The 17,995-nt window shown below is 39.9% G+C and overlaps 1 pseudogene; it reads left to right on the forward strand.

Moving 5' to 3' along the window:
* The first annotated feature begins 495 nt into the window (after window positions 1-495).
* On the forward strand, window positions 496-1,287 carry LOC124959193 (olfactory receptor 4P4-like; annotated as a pseudogene).
* Window positions 1,288-17,995: the final 16,708 nt, after the last annotated feature.

The raw sequence follows: 17,995 nt of genomic DNA on the forward strand, positions 1-17,995 counted from the left end.
ATTAAAGAATTCAGTGCCTATGCCAATGTGTTGGAGTGCTGACGCCAGTTTTGTTCTGGTATTTGCAGTGTTCCTAGGTTTTTGGACCACTTTAGATTGATTTCTGTGCAGGATTAGAGAGGTCAACTTTGATTCTTATGATATGAATATCCAGTGTTCCTGTCCCATTTGTTAAAAAGGATCTTCTTTCACAAATGTATACTTTTGACATTTAAAATGACATTTTAATTTTTTCACTGTAATATATTTATTATCAGTGTCAAAATTAATATAATGCTTCTGAAAGATGAACTTTTGAACTCATCCTGAGAATAATCCAAAAGAAAAACAAGACAAGATACTTTTCATAAAAAAAAATTCATTTTCTGAATCTCCTTATGAAACATAGCCTCCTGATGTTAGCATTATCATCAAGACTTTCCATGAAATTTCTGACATTGACCAATGCACTATGTCTTTTCAGGTGAGTGTTATGTATATTTACTGAACTGGACCATGGCCAATGGGAATAATGTCACTGTGTTTATTCTCCTGGGACTTTCTCAAAACAGGAACATTGAAGTTTTCCACTTTTTATTATTTTTAGTTTGCTACATTGCTATTTGGATGGGAAACGTGCTCATAATGGTTTCTATCACATGCACTCAACTCATCAACCAGTCCATGTATTTTTTCCTTTATTACCTCTCGCTCTCTGACCTCTGCTACACATCCACAGTGACACCCAAACTAAATACAGACTTACTAGCAGAAAGGATGATAATTCCTATAATAACTGCATGATACAGCTCTTCATCATTCACTTTGTTGGAAGCAAGGAGATCTTCTTCCTCACAGGGATGGCCTATGACCACTACGTGGCCATCTGCAAGCCCCTGCACTATGCTTCCACCATGAGCAGCATGAGCAATCATCCTGGTGTGCTGTGCTGGGGGATTTGTACACTCTGCCAGTCAGTTTCTTCTCACTATTCTCTTACCATTCTGTGGCCCCAATGAGATGGATCACTACTTCTGCCATGTGTATCCTTTGTTGAAATTGGCTTGCACTGATACATCCATAATTGGTCTCTTGGTAATTGTTAATTCAGGACTGACTGCTCTGGTAATTTTTGTGATTTTGATGGTGTCCTATTTTCTGATATTATACACCATCAGGGTTTACCCTGCAGAGAGCCGTGCCAAAACTCTCTCAACTTGCAGTGCTCACATAACAGTTATGGTTCTATTCTTTGTGCCAGTCCTCTTTGTTTATATCAGGCCACATGTAACTCTGATTGATTGCTGATATGCCCTTTCATAATCTGGATGGCAGTGCATGTGAGTGTTCCATTCTTGAAAACCCAGAGTGTGATCTATGATTGTGCAACAAAATTAATAATGTAACTGATAAGCTAAAGAAAAATTAAGTAGCTACATTGGAAAATAAAGTTAAATTTATCAAATTAAATTTATCATATGAATTTAGAAGATAACCAATAGATTGTACAAAACAAAGAACAAGACAGTGAATGAACAAAATTGAAGAGAAACAGCTAATATTATTTATAAATTTAAAATATGAACAAATGTAGCAATTTCTTTATGTGTACAATTTCTTACTGGCCATTCTGAAATGAAGAAAAAACCTATCTCAGAGACATTATATTCATATTAGTAGGAACACTTTACTGAAATAAACCAATGCTTCTTACAAAATGTATTCATCTCTCTGAATGTGAATATTCATGTACTTTCCTGCAGAGAATTTGCATGTGCAATGATGAAGTGCTACTTCAGATTTTACTGGGGAACTAAACAAAGTACATTTTATGTCACCTATAACATTGCAAAATATGAAACATTCTGTATCCATAAGCATTTCAGGAACAATGTGTATTGTGACATAAATTAGCAGATTTACATTTGAAAAAATAAGTAGAATTAATGAAAATACTCAGATTCAATCTAATGAAGGAGAGTCACAAAGACATAAAAAGGGTGTTGGGGATTTGAGGTGGACATTAAAGATGCACAAGTGAATGAAATAAATCACACTGAAAATAAATCAATGAACTTATAAATAAAATATAAATTAAAATATGCAACCAAAATATGAACCAACAATTAAAAGAAAACAAGAAAGATTATATTCATTTAGAATAAAATTAATGAATTCTTTAATAACTGATTAATGAAACACTGGGTCCAGAAACTTTTAAAGCAAACTTTACTAAACATTTTGGGAATTGACGATTCTAATCCCATAAAATCTTATTCAGAAAATAAGTGTGGAAATTCAATTCATTTAATAAGAATGATGTAATCTTATCATCAAAAGTAAATAAGAAAATGTTTTAAATATATTCTGAGGTGAATCCTAAAGCCATTATTAGAAATTTTAATCTAGCATTGTATGAAGTATTCTAACTCATAACTGATATTTGTTAACCAAGAAGGCAACATATATATTTTATATTAGTATGTACTCATATATAAAAAGAGAAAACCTAAGTAATTATGTCAACAGATAAAAACAATATTGTCTTTTTAAAGACAATATAAGTTCTTGTTATATCTGGTATAGGTTATATAAAAATGGACAAATAATATACAATTTAATGTTGAGAGGTGAAAATATTCCATTTAATAAAGCAACTCCAGGACCTCTGTTATCATTTCTATTTAATATTATACTGCAGGTCCTATTCAGGATATAATGATAAACATTTCAAGAATTGAAATATACATGTGTATGTATTATTAAAAAAACTATCATTCACAATTTACATGAATGTCTACATAAAAAGAAAATGTTGCAACTGTAATCCTGGCAACTTGGGAGGCTAAGACAGGAGGATTGAAAGTTCTAGGCTAGCCTTAGCAACTTAGTGAAGCCTTAAGCAACATAGGGAGACCCCCTCTCAACGTTTGAAAAAAGTTGGATGGCTGTGAATGTAGCTAGGTGATTAAGCACTCAGGGTTAAATCCTCAGTACCAAACTTTTTTTTTTTTTTGAAAATCAACAACAACAAAATGGCCACTGATATAAGAAACATTAAGGGGTCACTTTATTTTATTCTTATGTTTATAGAACTATAGTTAATAATAAAAGCAAAATTCATTTCTATGTACTAGCAATCAGTAAAATGTAAAACTTCAGATAAACATAATTTTCATTAGAAAACAAACATTAGGTACTCTGGAATAAATCTCAAATTCACACAAAAAGTATACACTTGTTCAGGAGACATTACAGAAGACTTTGCAAAATGGAGAGATGCTTGTTGTATAGAAAACCTTTCCTCCCAAACTGGTATATAGAGTCTATTAAACTACAATTAATAGCTCAGCAGTATCTCTGGTGGAACTCATTGGGCGTATTCTGAAATATTTGAGAAATATCAAAGGCACTTCTATACTGAAGAATAAAATGAAGAGGAAGCTGGCTGTGAAGAGTTGAAGGAATTTCAGGGTTGATGAAAGAAGAATGTGTGGTCTTGAGGTGGCAATAACACTTCCTGAGTTTTATTTGAGTGTTTTCAGAAAGATTTGCATTGGAAGGCCAGTTTGCTCCCAGCATGAGACCATGTTCAGCAACTGGGAGGGCACCTGAATTCAGAATGGGAGAAGAACAAGGGAACTCTGGGGGAGTGGAGGATCAGAGAAGCTCACATTTCTAAATGATGTCACTCAGCACCAAAGTGAGAGCCACTGGGTCAGGGGGCTTCAGAGGGCAGAAGACATTGGGGTCTTTACAACTACACAGCTTATCATTCCCACAGCTGGCACATGTTGGGTGCGATTTTATGGATAATGCAAAGCAGGGAGTCTGTGGATGGTTTAAGATCTGCTTACTTGTGTTATATTTAAAATAATGGAATGTGTAAAAGTTGAGTATTGTGCCAATTCGACTTTTTAACTAATCAATCTCGGCCACCTATAAGGAAAAAACAGACAATATACAGATGCCATCTTTGGATCATTTATATAACTGATGTTGGAAGATAACATCATTTATTACATCTATATGAATTTAAACTGTGTCATATTAGCACAGACAGACACAATTAAGTCCAATGTAAAGTGCACATTAAAACCACAGTGAAATAAAATTTAATCATCTCCAGTTTCAGTACATTTGAAATCATAAATGGTCATGTTTTAGCAAGAATAGTAAACTCTTGTACTCTCAGTGTATAAAAATATTACTTTTGAATACCAGTTTTCACAACCTAGTGCATAACAATTAAGGACTCAATTAAGGACTCAATACATATATTTCCAGGGACTCAGTTACTCACATATTATTTATGTTGATCAGCAATATTCTTATATATTTCTACTGAGAGAAACCTCTAAAAATGTTTGGATGACTTGTGTGGATTAGTAGGGGAAAAAAGACAGAAAAATAAATTTTTCAATTACAGAAGAACATATATATAAATTTTATGCTCCTTATTCAATATTAAATTAAAAATGAAAGAATCATTAATGATATTACAAATCTCTAAAAATATAATTTTGAGGTAATGGCATTATCCGCAGAAGATTAAATTTACCAAATTGGCAAAATTAGATAATACATTGTTTCAGGTCCTGTGTGTGTGTGTGTGTGTGTGTGTGTGTGTGCACGCACACATGTCTAGGTATATATGAGAGTGCACCCGACTGTCTATCCCCTGGGACACCAGGCTCCAGCTGACCCAGGACCCCACTCCATCCACAGAGACCCTCATGCTGACCTAGCTCCCCACACACAGGCTTCAGGATCAACTTTAGAACTTGGGTGCTAGGACACAGTGTTAAACCTCTGAAAATTTGTTGTCACTGAAGCACTGAAGCAAGAATTGGGTCCATTCAGTTTTGAGATAACAATTTAGAAATAATCAACACATTTTTAAAAGTTTTTTTTTTTTTTTTCTGGGATAAACTGAACTACAAAACATGGTCCTCATTCCCTTGGCTGTAGGCTTACTGGGTACTTCTTTATTTGCCCCTGCTCAGACTTTAATTTCCTACCATTTCCTCAGAATTGGTTTCCACATTGAACTCATGCTTTAGGGCTTAACATCCAATGATGTGGACCTTTGGGTTGTAAGACTCCTCAGAGCATAAAGGATTGCTAACCATGCCATAGCTATTTTTAAAGACCTGAGAGGAATTAAATTATTTTTAGCTGCATATTGCCCAATTTTTCTTCTGGGAGATGTCTCATGCCTTATAAAAATAAGAGAGGTTTGTGGTTATCCTGGCCCTGATAATTCACTTTAAATGACACTTGGAAATTAAACAGAAAATTTTATGTGGTTTTGCACCCCTGAAATCACCATGGTATACAACCTTAGGGTAGAAAACACAGTACTTTTTAAGTATAAATGCCAAGGACAATTTTTTTTCCTTTTATTTAAAAAGTCATAGATAATATTTTCCCTATTAAAGGAAAACCAGGAAGTCCTACAACCAGGACTCCTCATGTGGCTGATTAATCACCTGATAAGTACAATTACAATTAGCTGATAAGAGATAAATGCTACTAGGACAGAGAAAATTGAAAGTCCATACACATAAGGTATAAATTGTATTTTAATTTGTAGTTATGCTATACATGCATTTTCTCTTTAAGCATTTACAAACACTTTATATACCATCCAGTATTTTAGTCAAATGCAATGAATGATTGTTGTCCAATTCCCTCAGCACATAAGCAAATTATGCAGTCTTCTTTTTAGGGTTCTGGAACATGAAGAAAATAACAATTTTATCTAGTATCCAATAGAGGGTTTCTTAAAGAGAAGAAAAGGGCATTTAGAGATAATTAAGTAACCTGAAATTTATGTAAAATACACATAAGAGAAAAGAAATTCAATTGAAAAAATTACGAGAATATATTAGAGTGAAAATTCATTTTGTTTTTCCTGATATCTTTATTGTGATAAATATACCATGAGTATTAAAGTAGGTAAAATATTATGTTTCAGAATACCATAATATACAGAATCATGGGCAGCATTAGTGTTACTATATTTAGATGCCCAACAATCCTTCCCTATTTGCTCCAGTTCCATATTTGCTATGTCTTCATATCATGAACAAACATGTTGAGAAAAAGTCTCTTGAAACTTTTGTCAACTAATTCAGGCTTATTCTTTGTTGTAATTAGGAACCATGGTTTTTAAAAAATCAGAATGATAAATATTTGGATCTATGGAATGTCAGAGTGAGCTTGGGATGCTCTAGGAAAATGTATGCAGCATAGATAAAGGGAAGTATTTGCTCAAAGCTTTACAATAGTTTAAAATACAGGTGGAGAAAGACTTTTTCTGTTAGAGATGGAAATATCTGGATCACCATTTGGTTACTGGATAAAGTGGGATAACCATTAGAAAGGTATAATATGGCCTCAGATATAGGTTACAGTCTTAGATCTGCTACATAACATCTTAAAGTTTTAGTGTAATAAATTGAACCGTTCTATTCCTCTCTCTCTCTCTGTTTTTCTCTCTCTCTCTTTGTGTGTGGTGTGTTTGTGTATGTATAATGAACATCAGAAAAGGAATTTTTGAGTTGTTATGAGAGTTAAAGATATTCAAAATATTTATTAAACTCCAGAATAAAATAAGCTCTCAATAAACATCATATAAAATATAACATCCTGAATTCAATAATTATGTAAATAACAATGAACCCACTCACACACACACATCTATATTAAATTATCAGTTTCTTCAATATTTCACAAATGTTATTAAATATCTTTTATTTCATTTCAGATTAAACATATATGTCATGTATTCTTGGATGTGCCACAAGGTCAGGGAAATATTTTTTTAAATGTCACAGAATTTGTTTCATGAAACTGTTGGGAAATAAGCAAATAGAGCTGTTTTTTTCTTGTATCTGCTTTCTTGCCTGACAGTCTTAATGGGGAACCTCATCATCTTGCAGAAATTACCAACTAGGGAGTTGAACAATCAATGTATTATCTCCCCTGACTTCTATCCCTGGTGATTGATCCTTTGCTTTACCTCTATCATGGACCTCTTGCTACTCAGGGAGTTACTACTTCCACAAGAAAACAGAATATGTCAGGACTCTATGCTCCACCTCTGCACTACCCCATTGCTGGCAAATATAAAGATATCCATTTTGTTGTAGGTGGCTTTTGACTACTCTCTGGCCTTTGTCCAGCTGGGCACTCCAAGGTCATCATGAACTAGAAGAGATGCAAGTTGTTGATTGTCAGGCAAGACTAGTGGGGGACTTATTGGTACTCTATTGCTTATGGTACTCAATTTCTTTTTGTGTGGTCCTAATCACATAAGTTACCATACATGTATTTGGTGCCTCTTCTGGAAAAAAAAAAAAAAAACTCATCTGCAAAGACATTGGCTACATTAGTATCTTAGTGATCATTCATTCAGAAATAGTGGTGCTTATAATGTTTACTGTCCTATCAGCTTCTTACCTCCAACAGTGTCACAGGAGATGGCCAAGCTGAAGCTTAAACCTTGGTTCTTGTGTCCAGACAAAAGAAAAATTGAAGTCAGACATGAAAAGTCAAGAAAGAAAATTTACTATGAGTGAGAGTAAAATGAATGTAAAGTAAGGTGAAGGCAAAGAAAGAGAGAAAGAGAGCGAAACTCCAAGCAGAGAATGACAGAAAAACAGCGCTGCTCCCAAATTTGTTGCCATTTCACATTAGTATTAAGAGCTGGGTTCCATGTTCTGCTGTCTTCATCAATCTGATGAAGACTCCTTCACATTTTTAACCCTATGCTCTCCTCTCTGGAACTGTCATGGTGACCAGTCTATTCAGGGAAACTACATCCACAGGTGAACCCTATGTTAATGTGGGTGCTGGGGTTAATGATTGGACAAACTTCATCTTAATATGCTTGGACTGCCAATGAAATTTTCCTTTTGTGATATTTTAAGAAACCCATGGCCATAAATTCTAACTGCAATGACCTCAGTAGACCCTGTAGGGAGTTAGTCTCATTATCTTCCTTCTTGACCTATTTCTTAATTGAATCTCTTCAGTTCCTCCCTGTATATTCTCAGGATTAGTGCACCTAATATTTTTCTGTAAGTTATTTGAGTATTCATTAGACTTAAAATCAATTTAAAGAAAACCTGTGACCCTACCTTATTATTAGTTTGCACTCTACTGCTCATCATTAACTATGACCTAACACCTTGTCCTTTGCAAAGCAATACAAAGCTGTCTCAGCCTATAATTCTTAGTCATTTTAGTGTTCTGCTTTGTACCCTGGATATATGGTCATATTCTACCTGCAGGCAGTGAGAACATGTTGAATCCTCTCATCTACACCCTGAGAAATGTGAAGATGAACATTGTCATACAGAAGGTACAATCTTGAGGGACACATTCAAAATTGAAATTAATAAGGTGTTACTGTTTCCTTTGATCCTGTGGATCCAGGACAGTAATCATTCAGGCATTGCAGGAGGATATAAGATGTTTTTGGAAATTGCATTGGAGAACCTTAGCAATATAGGAACCAATGAAACAAGTTACCATTAATCAAAATGCAATCATCATGTTAAGAAACCTGAACTAATCCAAAGTGTGACCATTTGGATGTGAAGAACACAAGAAATTTTCTATCAAAGCACATCCCTGCTCATATCATTCCCTCTCCACAGTTTACTTGAAACTCAGTTTTTCTTGGAGAAAAATCAAACTTTCTCACTTGTTTATTAAAATCATCCAAAATTGGTTCAAGTTTGACTTTCTAATTTTTCAGTTCACTACACTGGAGAAAATAATTATGTTAAGGCTTTAGATTATTCAGGCAGACCTGGGTGACATAATGACTCTGCCAGTTTTTTTCCCTCAATGTGTCTTAGTAATTTGCAGTAATTTTGTGATTCTCCATTGAACAATATCTATGCAATTAGGTAATACTATATTTGTTAAAGATATAAGATTACTTTGATGAACGTGAAATTTTAACATGGTGTGCAGGAAAAGCATTCTGTTCATAAGTGATCTCTGATGAATTGGTTATCCTGTGCTGTCTGATTTCATGTTCTTTTCTTAAGTAACAACTAAATTTCATTAGTCAAATACAAAATGCTAACACATTATAGCCTACAAACAAAATATCTTGAACAAAGTTTATATGCATGTTGACTTGTCAGGGACCAAGAAGTTCTCATTCTGAGAACATTCTGACCTTTACAATAAGCAGCGCCCCTCCCCCCCCTCTTGGCTGATAATTCTGACAGTATGGCGCCTATGGCGCCCACGGTTTCTCTTCCGGGACTACACTTTCCCGCCGGCGCGAACTTCACCTTCCCGCCAGCGCGAATTTGCACCCTATCAGGAACCCAGCAGAACACAACCAACCAGGCTGCACCTCGTCATACCCCTCATTCCCTCAGCATAAATACCCTTGAGAACAATAAAAATTTGCAGCTTGATCAGAATTCCTGTCTTGCTGTCTCTCCCTGCATCTCTTGTCCCTTCATTCCTTCTCTCTTAGGTTTGCCGTCCGCGTTGATGTCCCGCGGGTCGGGACAGTTGGCGCCCAACGTGGTTGGCTCGAGCCTTTGTTTGAGAAGCGAACGCTGCCCTCTGGGGAAGACTTGGCCAAGCGGGATTCGGGATCGCCTCGGTAGACGCGACCGGGAGTCAGATCCAGGAGGAGAGTGAGGCCAGCGCAAGGTGAGTGACGCACCATGGGACAAGCAGTTTCGTCACATGATTTGTTTCTGACGGGTCTCAAGGAGGCCCTCAAGACTCGGGAGCGCGTGTTAAGAAAAAGGATTTAAGATCATTCTTTTCATACATAGAGAATTTGTGTCCTTGGTTTCCCCTCGAGGGGTCAATTGATGGTAAAAGGTGGCTCAGAGTAGGAGACTGCCTCAAAGATTATTATGAGACTTTTGGTCCTCAAAGGTGCCTGTCACTGCCTTTTCTTATTGGAATTTAATTAATGAGATTCTTAAAAGCTCACCCTTTGACAGTGGTACTTTAAAACTTGTAAAGATTGGGGAGCAGGCAATGCAATCCACCTCTCGCCCCCATCAGCATGCCCTTCGGTTAGTATTCAAATGCCCCCTACTCAGCCTTCTCAGGATCCTGGGACCCTCCCAGACCCCGGGAACCTCCCAGACCCCACCTTGCCAAGGAGTCCCCTAAAAATCCCCCTAAGATTTATCCAGATTTAAATCCCCATGATGAGTTGACCCCAGAGGATGAGGCTACCCTGGAGGAGGTAGCGGCTCGATACCATTCTCCGACCTGCCACCTCTTAAAAATCCACTTCCCACTTATACACCCCCTGCCTTTCATGCTCCGGCCCTTCAGGGACCTACTGGCCCCCAGACATTTTTTCCCCACTTCCCTTGCCTAATCTAACTCCTTTATGCGAGTCTCTCCAACATAGGCGGGAACAAATCCAACTTTTAAAAGAACTAAAAGCCCTTGATGCCGAGCTTCGCTCACTGGCCTTGGGCACGGAGTTAACACAAACTGGCCCAAGACCCCTCAATACTCGTAAGGTGAAGCCACGTGGTCAGCCTGTTCTTGCCTTTCCAGTCACTCGCAGTCAAGCAGATCAGCCCGCACAAACTGAAGCAGAGAATTTAAAAGGAAGTCAGGAAGAGGAATCAGGGGAGGAACAAGAGGTAGAACCAGAGAGGGAACAAGAGGAGGACCAGGAATCAGGGGATGAGGAGGAGCCCACCTCTGGACAGAGTGGAGCCCTTGGTTCTTATAAAAGGCTGAGCCTCCACTTTCTTGAAAGACTTAAAAAGGCTTGTACACAGTATGGCCCCACTGCACCTTATACACTGGCCTTGCTAGAGAACCGTAGTACACAGTGGCTCACCCCTAATGATTGGAAATTTTTGGCCCGAGCCACCCTCAGTGCGGGTGACTTCCTGTTGTGGAACGCAGACTTTAGGGAATACTGTCGGGAAACTGCCCAAAAAAATTCAACCAAGGCTTCCTCTAAATCCTGGACCTATGTTAAACTAGTGGGTAATGCGCCATTTGATACTAACCCTAAACAGGCATGCTTTCCTACTGGGCTCCTAGCACAGGTTCAAACTGCTGGTTTGCACGCTTGGAGACAGCTCCCTCAAAAGGGCTCGACCACCACCTCCCTAGCAAAAATTCGTCAGGGTCCTGACGAGCCTTACAGTGACTATGTTGCCCGGCTTAATCTAACTGCGGAGCGCTTACTGGACCAAGTGAAAACGAGAGCTCCTTTGTAAAATATCTTGCCTTTGAAAATGCCAACCCAATATGTCAAGATGTTCTTCGGCCCCACAAAGATAAAGGGGACCTTTCTGACTTCATTAGGCTGTGTGCCGGGGTAGGAACAGCCCATGCCATGGGTCTCGCCATTGGTGCCGCCTTCACCAAGGCCCTTCACCACCCTGGCCCACGTACTTGCTTTACTTGCAAACAACCTGGCCATTTTGCGCGAGACTGCCCAACAGGGAAACTGGGTCAAGGACCCATATCTCCTCAAACGGGCTAAACCACCTCCGCTCACCCTTTGCCCTAAATGTGGTAAAGGTCGCCACTGGGCCAAGGAATGTAGATCCAAGATCAATGCCCTTGGACAGCCTATTCCCTCTAACTTCCTGGGAAACTCCTCTGGGGGCCAGCCCCTGGCCCCGACCGCCCCCAGAACAAACCCAGGGGCAATAAGGTTTGTTCCCTCTCAGACTCCCAACCCAATCCAGGCTCCCTGTCCTTCTTCACAAACACCTCCCTCCAACGTGCTACCCCAGGCAGCGCAGGATTGGACCTCTGTGCCTCCACTGATACAATATTAGGCTCTATGCAAGGACCTCAAATAATACCCACTGGGGTTGTAGGCCCCCCTCCACCTCATATGTGTGCTCTTATTCTTGGGAGAGCTCCTACCACCTTACAAGGTGTTCAGGTCTTCCCTGGCATCATTGATGATGATTACACTGGAGAAATTAAAATAGGCCACAGCTGTTAACGGAGTAGCTGCCATCCCTGCAGGAACAAAAATTGCACAATTAATACTCCTTCCCCTCAATTCAGGAAATTCACCAGGAAACACAGCCTCTTTAGGTTCCTCTGATGTGTATTGGGTCCAACCTATCTTCCACAAAAGACCCACTCTTACCTTATTTATTGAAGGAAAGAAATTCCAAGGGATCCTAGATACTGGTGCGGACGCCACAGTTATTTCTCAAAAATATTGGCCATCAGAATGGCCCCTCACCTCATCACTAACTGACCTTAAAGGAATAGGGCAGTCAAGAAACCCCTTAGTTAGCTCCAGGGTGCTTAATTGGACTGACACAAAAGATAACACAGGGAATAAAGGAACCGTTACCCCCTTCGTTGTTCCTGATCTCCCTGTCAACCTTTTGGGGACGAGACATTCTAAGCCAAATGAAAGTTATTCTTGCTAGTCCCGACTCTTTAGTCACTCATCAAATGCTTCGTATGGGCTTTATCCCTGGTACAGGCCTTGGGAGGCTAGGACAAGGACAGGTTGAGCCTGTACAGCCCATACAAAAAACAGACAAATCTGGACTTGGGTATTTGGATTTTTAGTGTCGGTCCCTGACCCTCCTGTACCCCATGCAGACAAAATTATTTGGGAAACTCAAACTCCTGTGTGGGTGGATCAGTGGCCCCTCACCCAAGAAAAATTAGAGGCTGCCTCCATGTTAGTACAGGAACAGTTGACAGCCGGCCATGTGGAACCCTCAACCTCACCCTGGAATACTCCTATTTTTGTTATTAAGAAGAAATCAGGCAAATGGCGCCTTTTACAGGATTTGCGCGCTATCAATAAGGTTATGCGCCCGATGGGGGCATTACAGCCAGGCATCCCTACACCGGTAGCTATTCCTAGGGACTATTATAAAATGGTCATCGACTTAAAAGATTGCTTTTTTACTATTCCTTTACATCCTGATGACAGACCCTATTTTGCTTTCAGCCTCCCCCGCATCAATTTTCAGGGCCCTATGCAAAGATTTCAATGGACGGTCCTTCCCCAGGGTATGGCTAACAGCCCTAGTCTTTGCCAAAAATATGTTGCTCAAGCAGTAGACCCTGTGAGAGAGCGGTGGCCACAAGTTTATATATTACATTATGGATGATTTGTTAATTGCTGCACCTAATACCTATGATCTTAACAATTGTTATTTGGATCTCTATAAAGCCCTTACTGCCTTGGGACTTCAGATAGCCCCTGATAAGGTTCAAACACAGGACCCCTACACCTACTTGGGCCTCAAACTTCAAACTAATCAAATTCAAATCCCTAATATACAATTGCGTGTGGACCATCTCCACACTCTTAACGATTTCCAAAATCTACTAGGGGATATCCAATGGCTAAGACCATATTTAAAACTACCCACCTATGTGCTTTTGCCTCTTAATGATATTTTAAGGGGAGATTCTGACCCTTCTTCTCCTCGAGAGCTTACTCCTGAGGCGCGGCAAGCATTAATTCAAGTCACAGAAGCCATCGCTCAACAATTTGTTACACAAATATCTTATAACCTTCCTTTGGTTTTGGTTATATTACACACCCCTCATACACCCACGGGACTATTCTGGCAGCAGGATCCACATTTTAAAAATAAAGGTTGCCCCTTGCTTTGGGTTCATTTGCCCGCCACATCCTCTAAAGTTATTGCTGTCTATCCTGCTCAGGTAGCTTCTATCATATCCAGACAATTGATTTCTGATGTACAGATACTCTCAAGTACCATACAAGATCTTCAAGATCAGGTGGATTCCTTAGCAGAAGTGGTCCTACAAAATAGGAAAGGTTTAGACCTTCTAACTGCCGAACAGGGAGGCATTTGTCTGGCTTTGCAGGAAAAATGCTGTTTCTATGCCAACAAGTCAGGAATTGTTAAGGACAAGATCAAACAGCTGCAGGAAGACTTAGAAAAACGCCGAAGAGCACTGGCTGATAATCCACTATGGACTGGATTCAGTGGACTCCTTCCCTATCTCCTTCCCTTCCTAGGTCCCCTCCTTTGCTTGCTGCTTATTGTATCTATAGGTCCTTTGATATTCAACAAGATCATGGCTTTTCTTAGAGCTCATATTGAGACTATACAGGCGAAACCTATTCAGGTTCATTACCATCAACTGGAGATGATGGATCGTGATGGTGATCTTAAAAGACCATCACCCCTGTGAGCTGAACTGGACAGCCAATGACGGGTAAGATTTGTGAGAGCTCATACCAACCTAAGACAGGAAATGAGGGCCAGAGCCTCATTATCCAATGACGTGTAAGGATGTTGCTCTGCCACGGACAACCTAAGACAGGCGCAGTTCCCGAGGGATTGTCACTCCAGCCCTATACCTGTTCAGGCAAGTTGTGCCCCCGTCTCACCACATAACCTCTATCACCCCCTTAAAATATGGCTATCGAAAAATGGTCAATAATTTTATATAAGAAAGGGGGAAATGTCAGGGACCAAGAAGTTCTCATTCTGAGAACATTCTGACCTTTACAATAAGCAGCAGCGCCCCACCCCCCCCTCCTGGCTGATAATTCTGACAGTATGGCGCCTATGGCGCCCACGGCTTCTCTTCCGGGACTACACTTTCCCGCCGGCGCGAACTTCACCTTCCCGCCAGCGCGAATTTGCACCCTATCAGGAACCCAGCAGAAGAACACAACCAACCAGGCTGCACCTCGTCATACCCCTCATTCCCTCAGCATAAATACCCGTGAGAACAATAAAAATTTGCAGCTTGATCAGAATTCCTGTCTTGCTGTCTCTCCCTGCGTCTCTTGTCCCTTCATTCCTTCTCTCTTAGGTTTGCCGTCTGCATTGATGTCCCGCGGGTCGGGACATTGACTAGGCGATCTTTTTTTCCCCACATTTTTATTGGTGACTTATAGTTTATACATGGTTGGGATTGTTCTTTATATTCATACATGCACACAACATAATAATATAATTTGGTCAATGTCATTCCCCAGCATGTCACCCTCCCTCCTTGCCTTCTAGCCCTTGTTTCCTTTCCTCCACTGACCTCCCTATGATTTTCATGAGACCCACCCCCAACTCTTTTCCCTTCTTCAACTCTAGCTTCAGAATATGAGAGAAAAGATGTAGCTTTTAACTTTCTGAATTTGACTAATTTCATCCTATATGATGGTCTCTAGTTCAATCCATTTTCCTGAAATATGTCATAATTTCATTTTTCTTTATGGTTAAATAAAACCCTATGGTGTATATATACTGCATTTTCTTTATCCATCCAGATGAACACACTTAGGGTTGTTCCAGAGATTGGCTATTATGAATTGTGCTGCTAAAATCATGGGTATGCATGTATACTTGTTGTAATATGACTTGAATTCTTCAGGATTACATACCAAAAAGTGGTATACCTGGTCATATGGTGGGTCCTTGACTATTCTTTGAGGAGCCTCCATACTGATTTCCATACTACTTGTATTAATTTACAATCTCTCCAACAGCATACAAGCTTTCCTTTTACCCTCATCCTCTCCAGTATTTATTATTATTTGTATTCTTGATGATTGCTGTTCTGATTAAAATGAAATTTCAGTGTAGTTTGATTTGCATTTCCTTAATTGCTAACAATGTTCAACAGTTTTACGTGTATTTGTTGTCCATTTGTATTTCTTCTTTTGAGAAATATCTGTTTGATTTATATGATTTTGCCAGTGTCATTTATTAATTGGTTGATGTGATTTGTTATAAAGCTTTTTGAGTTCTTTATATATTATAGATATTAAACTTCTATATTCCTTTACTGTACAGAAGTTTTTCATTTCATGCTGTCCCATTTATTAAGTCTTGGCATTTTTTTCCTGAGCTTTAGGGTTCCTATTTAGAAAGTCATTTCCTGTGTCAAAATCTGATGTCTTTGATCCATTTTGAGTTGATGATTATACAGTTAGAGATAAGAATCTAGTTTCATTCTTCTACATATGAATATCCAGTTGTCCCAGCACCATTTGTTTGAAAGACTTGTCTTTTTTTCAATGTATGTTTTCCGGCACCTTTGTCAAGAGTCAGATGACTATTTCTGTGTGGGTTTGTTGTCGGGGTGCCGCGGACCCCCAGCCCTTCGGCGTGGCCAAGATGGCGCCTGGCAAGGTGCCAAGGAAGTGCCGAGAACAAAACCAGGTACCTCCAGCAGACTAATACTCTCTGCCAACAAGTGGCGTATTTTGAGGAAGTTAATGTGATTGGTCATGGGTCCTCGTGGACACTGCATGATCGCTATATCCACACTATTGTGCTCCATTACTGTCCATGCTTTTCCCTCGTGATCTATAAGCTGATTGGTTGATGTATGTAATGTAAGGCGCTTGCAAGAGCGGCCAGTGCTGGCCAGCCAGAAGAAGCAGACTGCAGAAAATAAAGAACTTGCCCTGATCCGGTTTCGTGTTTCTCTGCGGGCAGGGGACGCGATAGATGGTGCCGAAACCCGGGAACGAGAAAAATATAAGGGTAAGTTCACATAAGTTTTCAAATCAAGAAAAATTAGTTTGAGAGTTCAAAAGGTGAGACGTCTCGAGGTTGGCGGAGCAGCGACAATTCATTACAGGAGGTTCCCCAGCAGAGGGACAATTCATTACAGGAGGTTCCCCAGCAGAGGGACAATTCATTACAGGAGGTTCCCCAGCAGAGGGACAATTCATTACAGGAGGTTCCCCAGCAGAGGGACAATTCATTACAGGAGGTTCCCCAGCAGAGGGACAATTCATTACAGGAGGTTCCCCAGCAGAGGGACAATTCATCACAGGAGGTTCCCCAGCGGAGGGACAATTCATCATAAGAGGTTCCCCAGAGGAGGGACGATTCATCATAAAAGGTTCCCCGTGGGAGGGACGATTCAAGTGGTACCAAACTGTGTGCGTGTGTGAGTGAGCGTGTGAGCGTGTGCGCGCCTGTCTTTTGTTTGTGTGTTTAAACTAGTAAACTACCTCGTAGTCATGGGAACGGATCTGTCTAAGATTAGAATGCAGCGGCCTCTTAGAGAACTTTTAAAAAATCACGGAACACCATTGAAGGCAAACACGGCCTTCAAGTTCCTAGATACTGTAGAGAAAGTCTCTCCGTGGTTTTTAGACGAGGGATTATTAAATCTTCCTCAGTGGGAACAGCTAGGAGAGGATTTGCGTGACGCGGAGAGACGCGAGCCTTTGCCAATGGGAACTCTGCCAATATGGTCACTTGTTAAATCTTGTTTGATGCAGCAAGGTAAATCAAAAAACCCTTTTAGGGATTTAAAGGGGCCTTTAGAAGAAGGAAGTCAGATCTTAGAAGAAATTAAAGAGGAACGATCATGTTCTCAGACTTCAGAAAGAGAAAGTTATACGGAAAGAGAAAGTTCTGAGGAAGAACTTACTGGGGAGGAGCTTGAGGAAGCTATGGGAAAGTTAAGCGTGCAACCTGAGCGCCATCTAGCGTCTAAACGGCTTAGTACACCTATTGCCCCCAGAAGGCTTAGTACACCTATTGCTTCCAGTGCACCACCTATGGAGTTTAAGGAAAAGGAAAACCATAGCAGACATAGAGGGTGGGCCTCCTTACAGAATGCTACATATCCAGTATTTGAGGATGCTCAAAATCAAAGATTTCATCAGCTATTAGATTTTAAAATGGTTAAACAGCTAAAAGAAGCAGTGAGCACTTATGGGCCTCAATCGGCTTTTACAGTCTCACTGGTAGAGACCATGATGTCTTTAAATATGCTACCTTTGGATTGGACTAATTTAGCTAGAGCAACCTTGTCAGGGGGACAGTATCTTATGTGGAAAACAGCTTGGCAGGAAATTTCAATGGACACTGCAAGGCGCAATGCAGCTTCAGGGAATCCGCAGGTAGACAGAGACATGTTGATGGGAACAGGGCCTTATGAGGGAGTCCAGGCACAGATTAATTATCATCCTGCAGTGTATGCTCAAATTGCTGTGGCTGCTATTAAAGCATGGAAAACCCTACAAGGGTCAGGAGATTTACAAGGA

Source organism: Sciurus carolinensis, chromosome 11, assembly GCF_902686445.1.
Source record: "Sciurus carolinensis chromosome 11, mSciCar1.2, whole genome shotgun sequence".
NCBI lineage: Eukaryota > Metazoa > Chordata > Mammalia > Rodentia > Sciuridae > Sciurus > Sciurus carolinensis.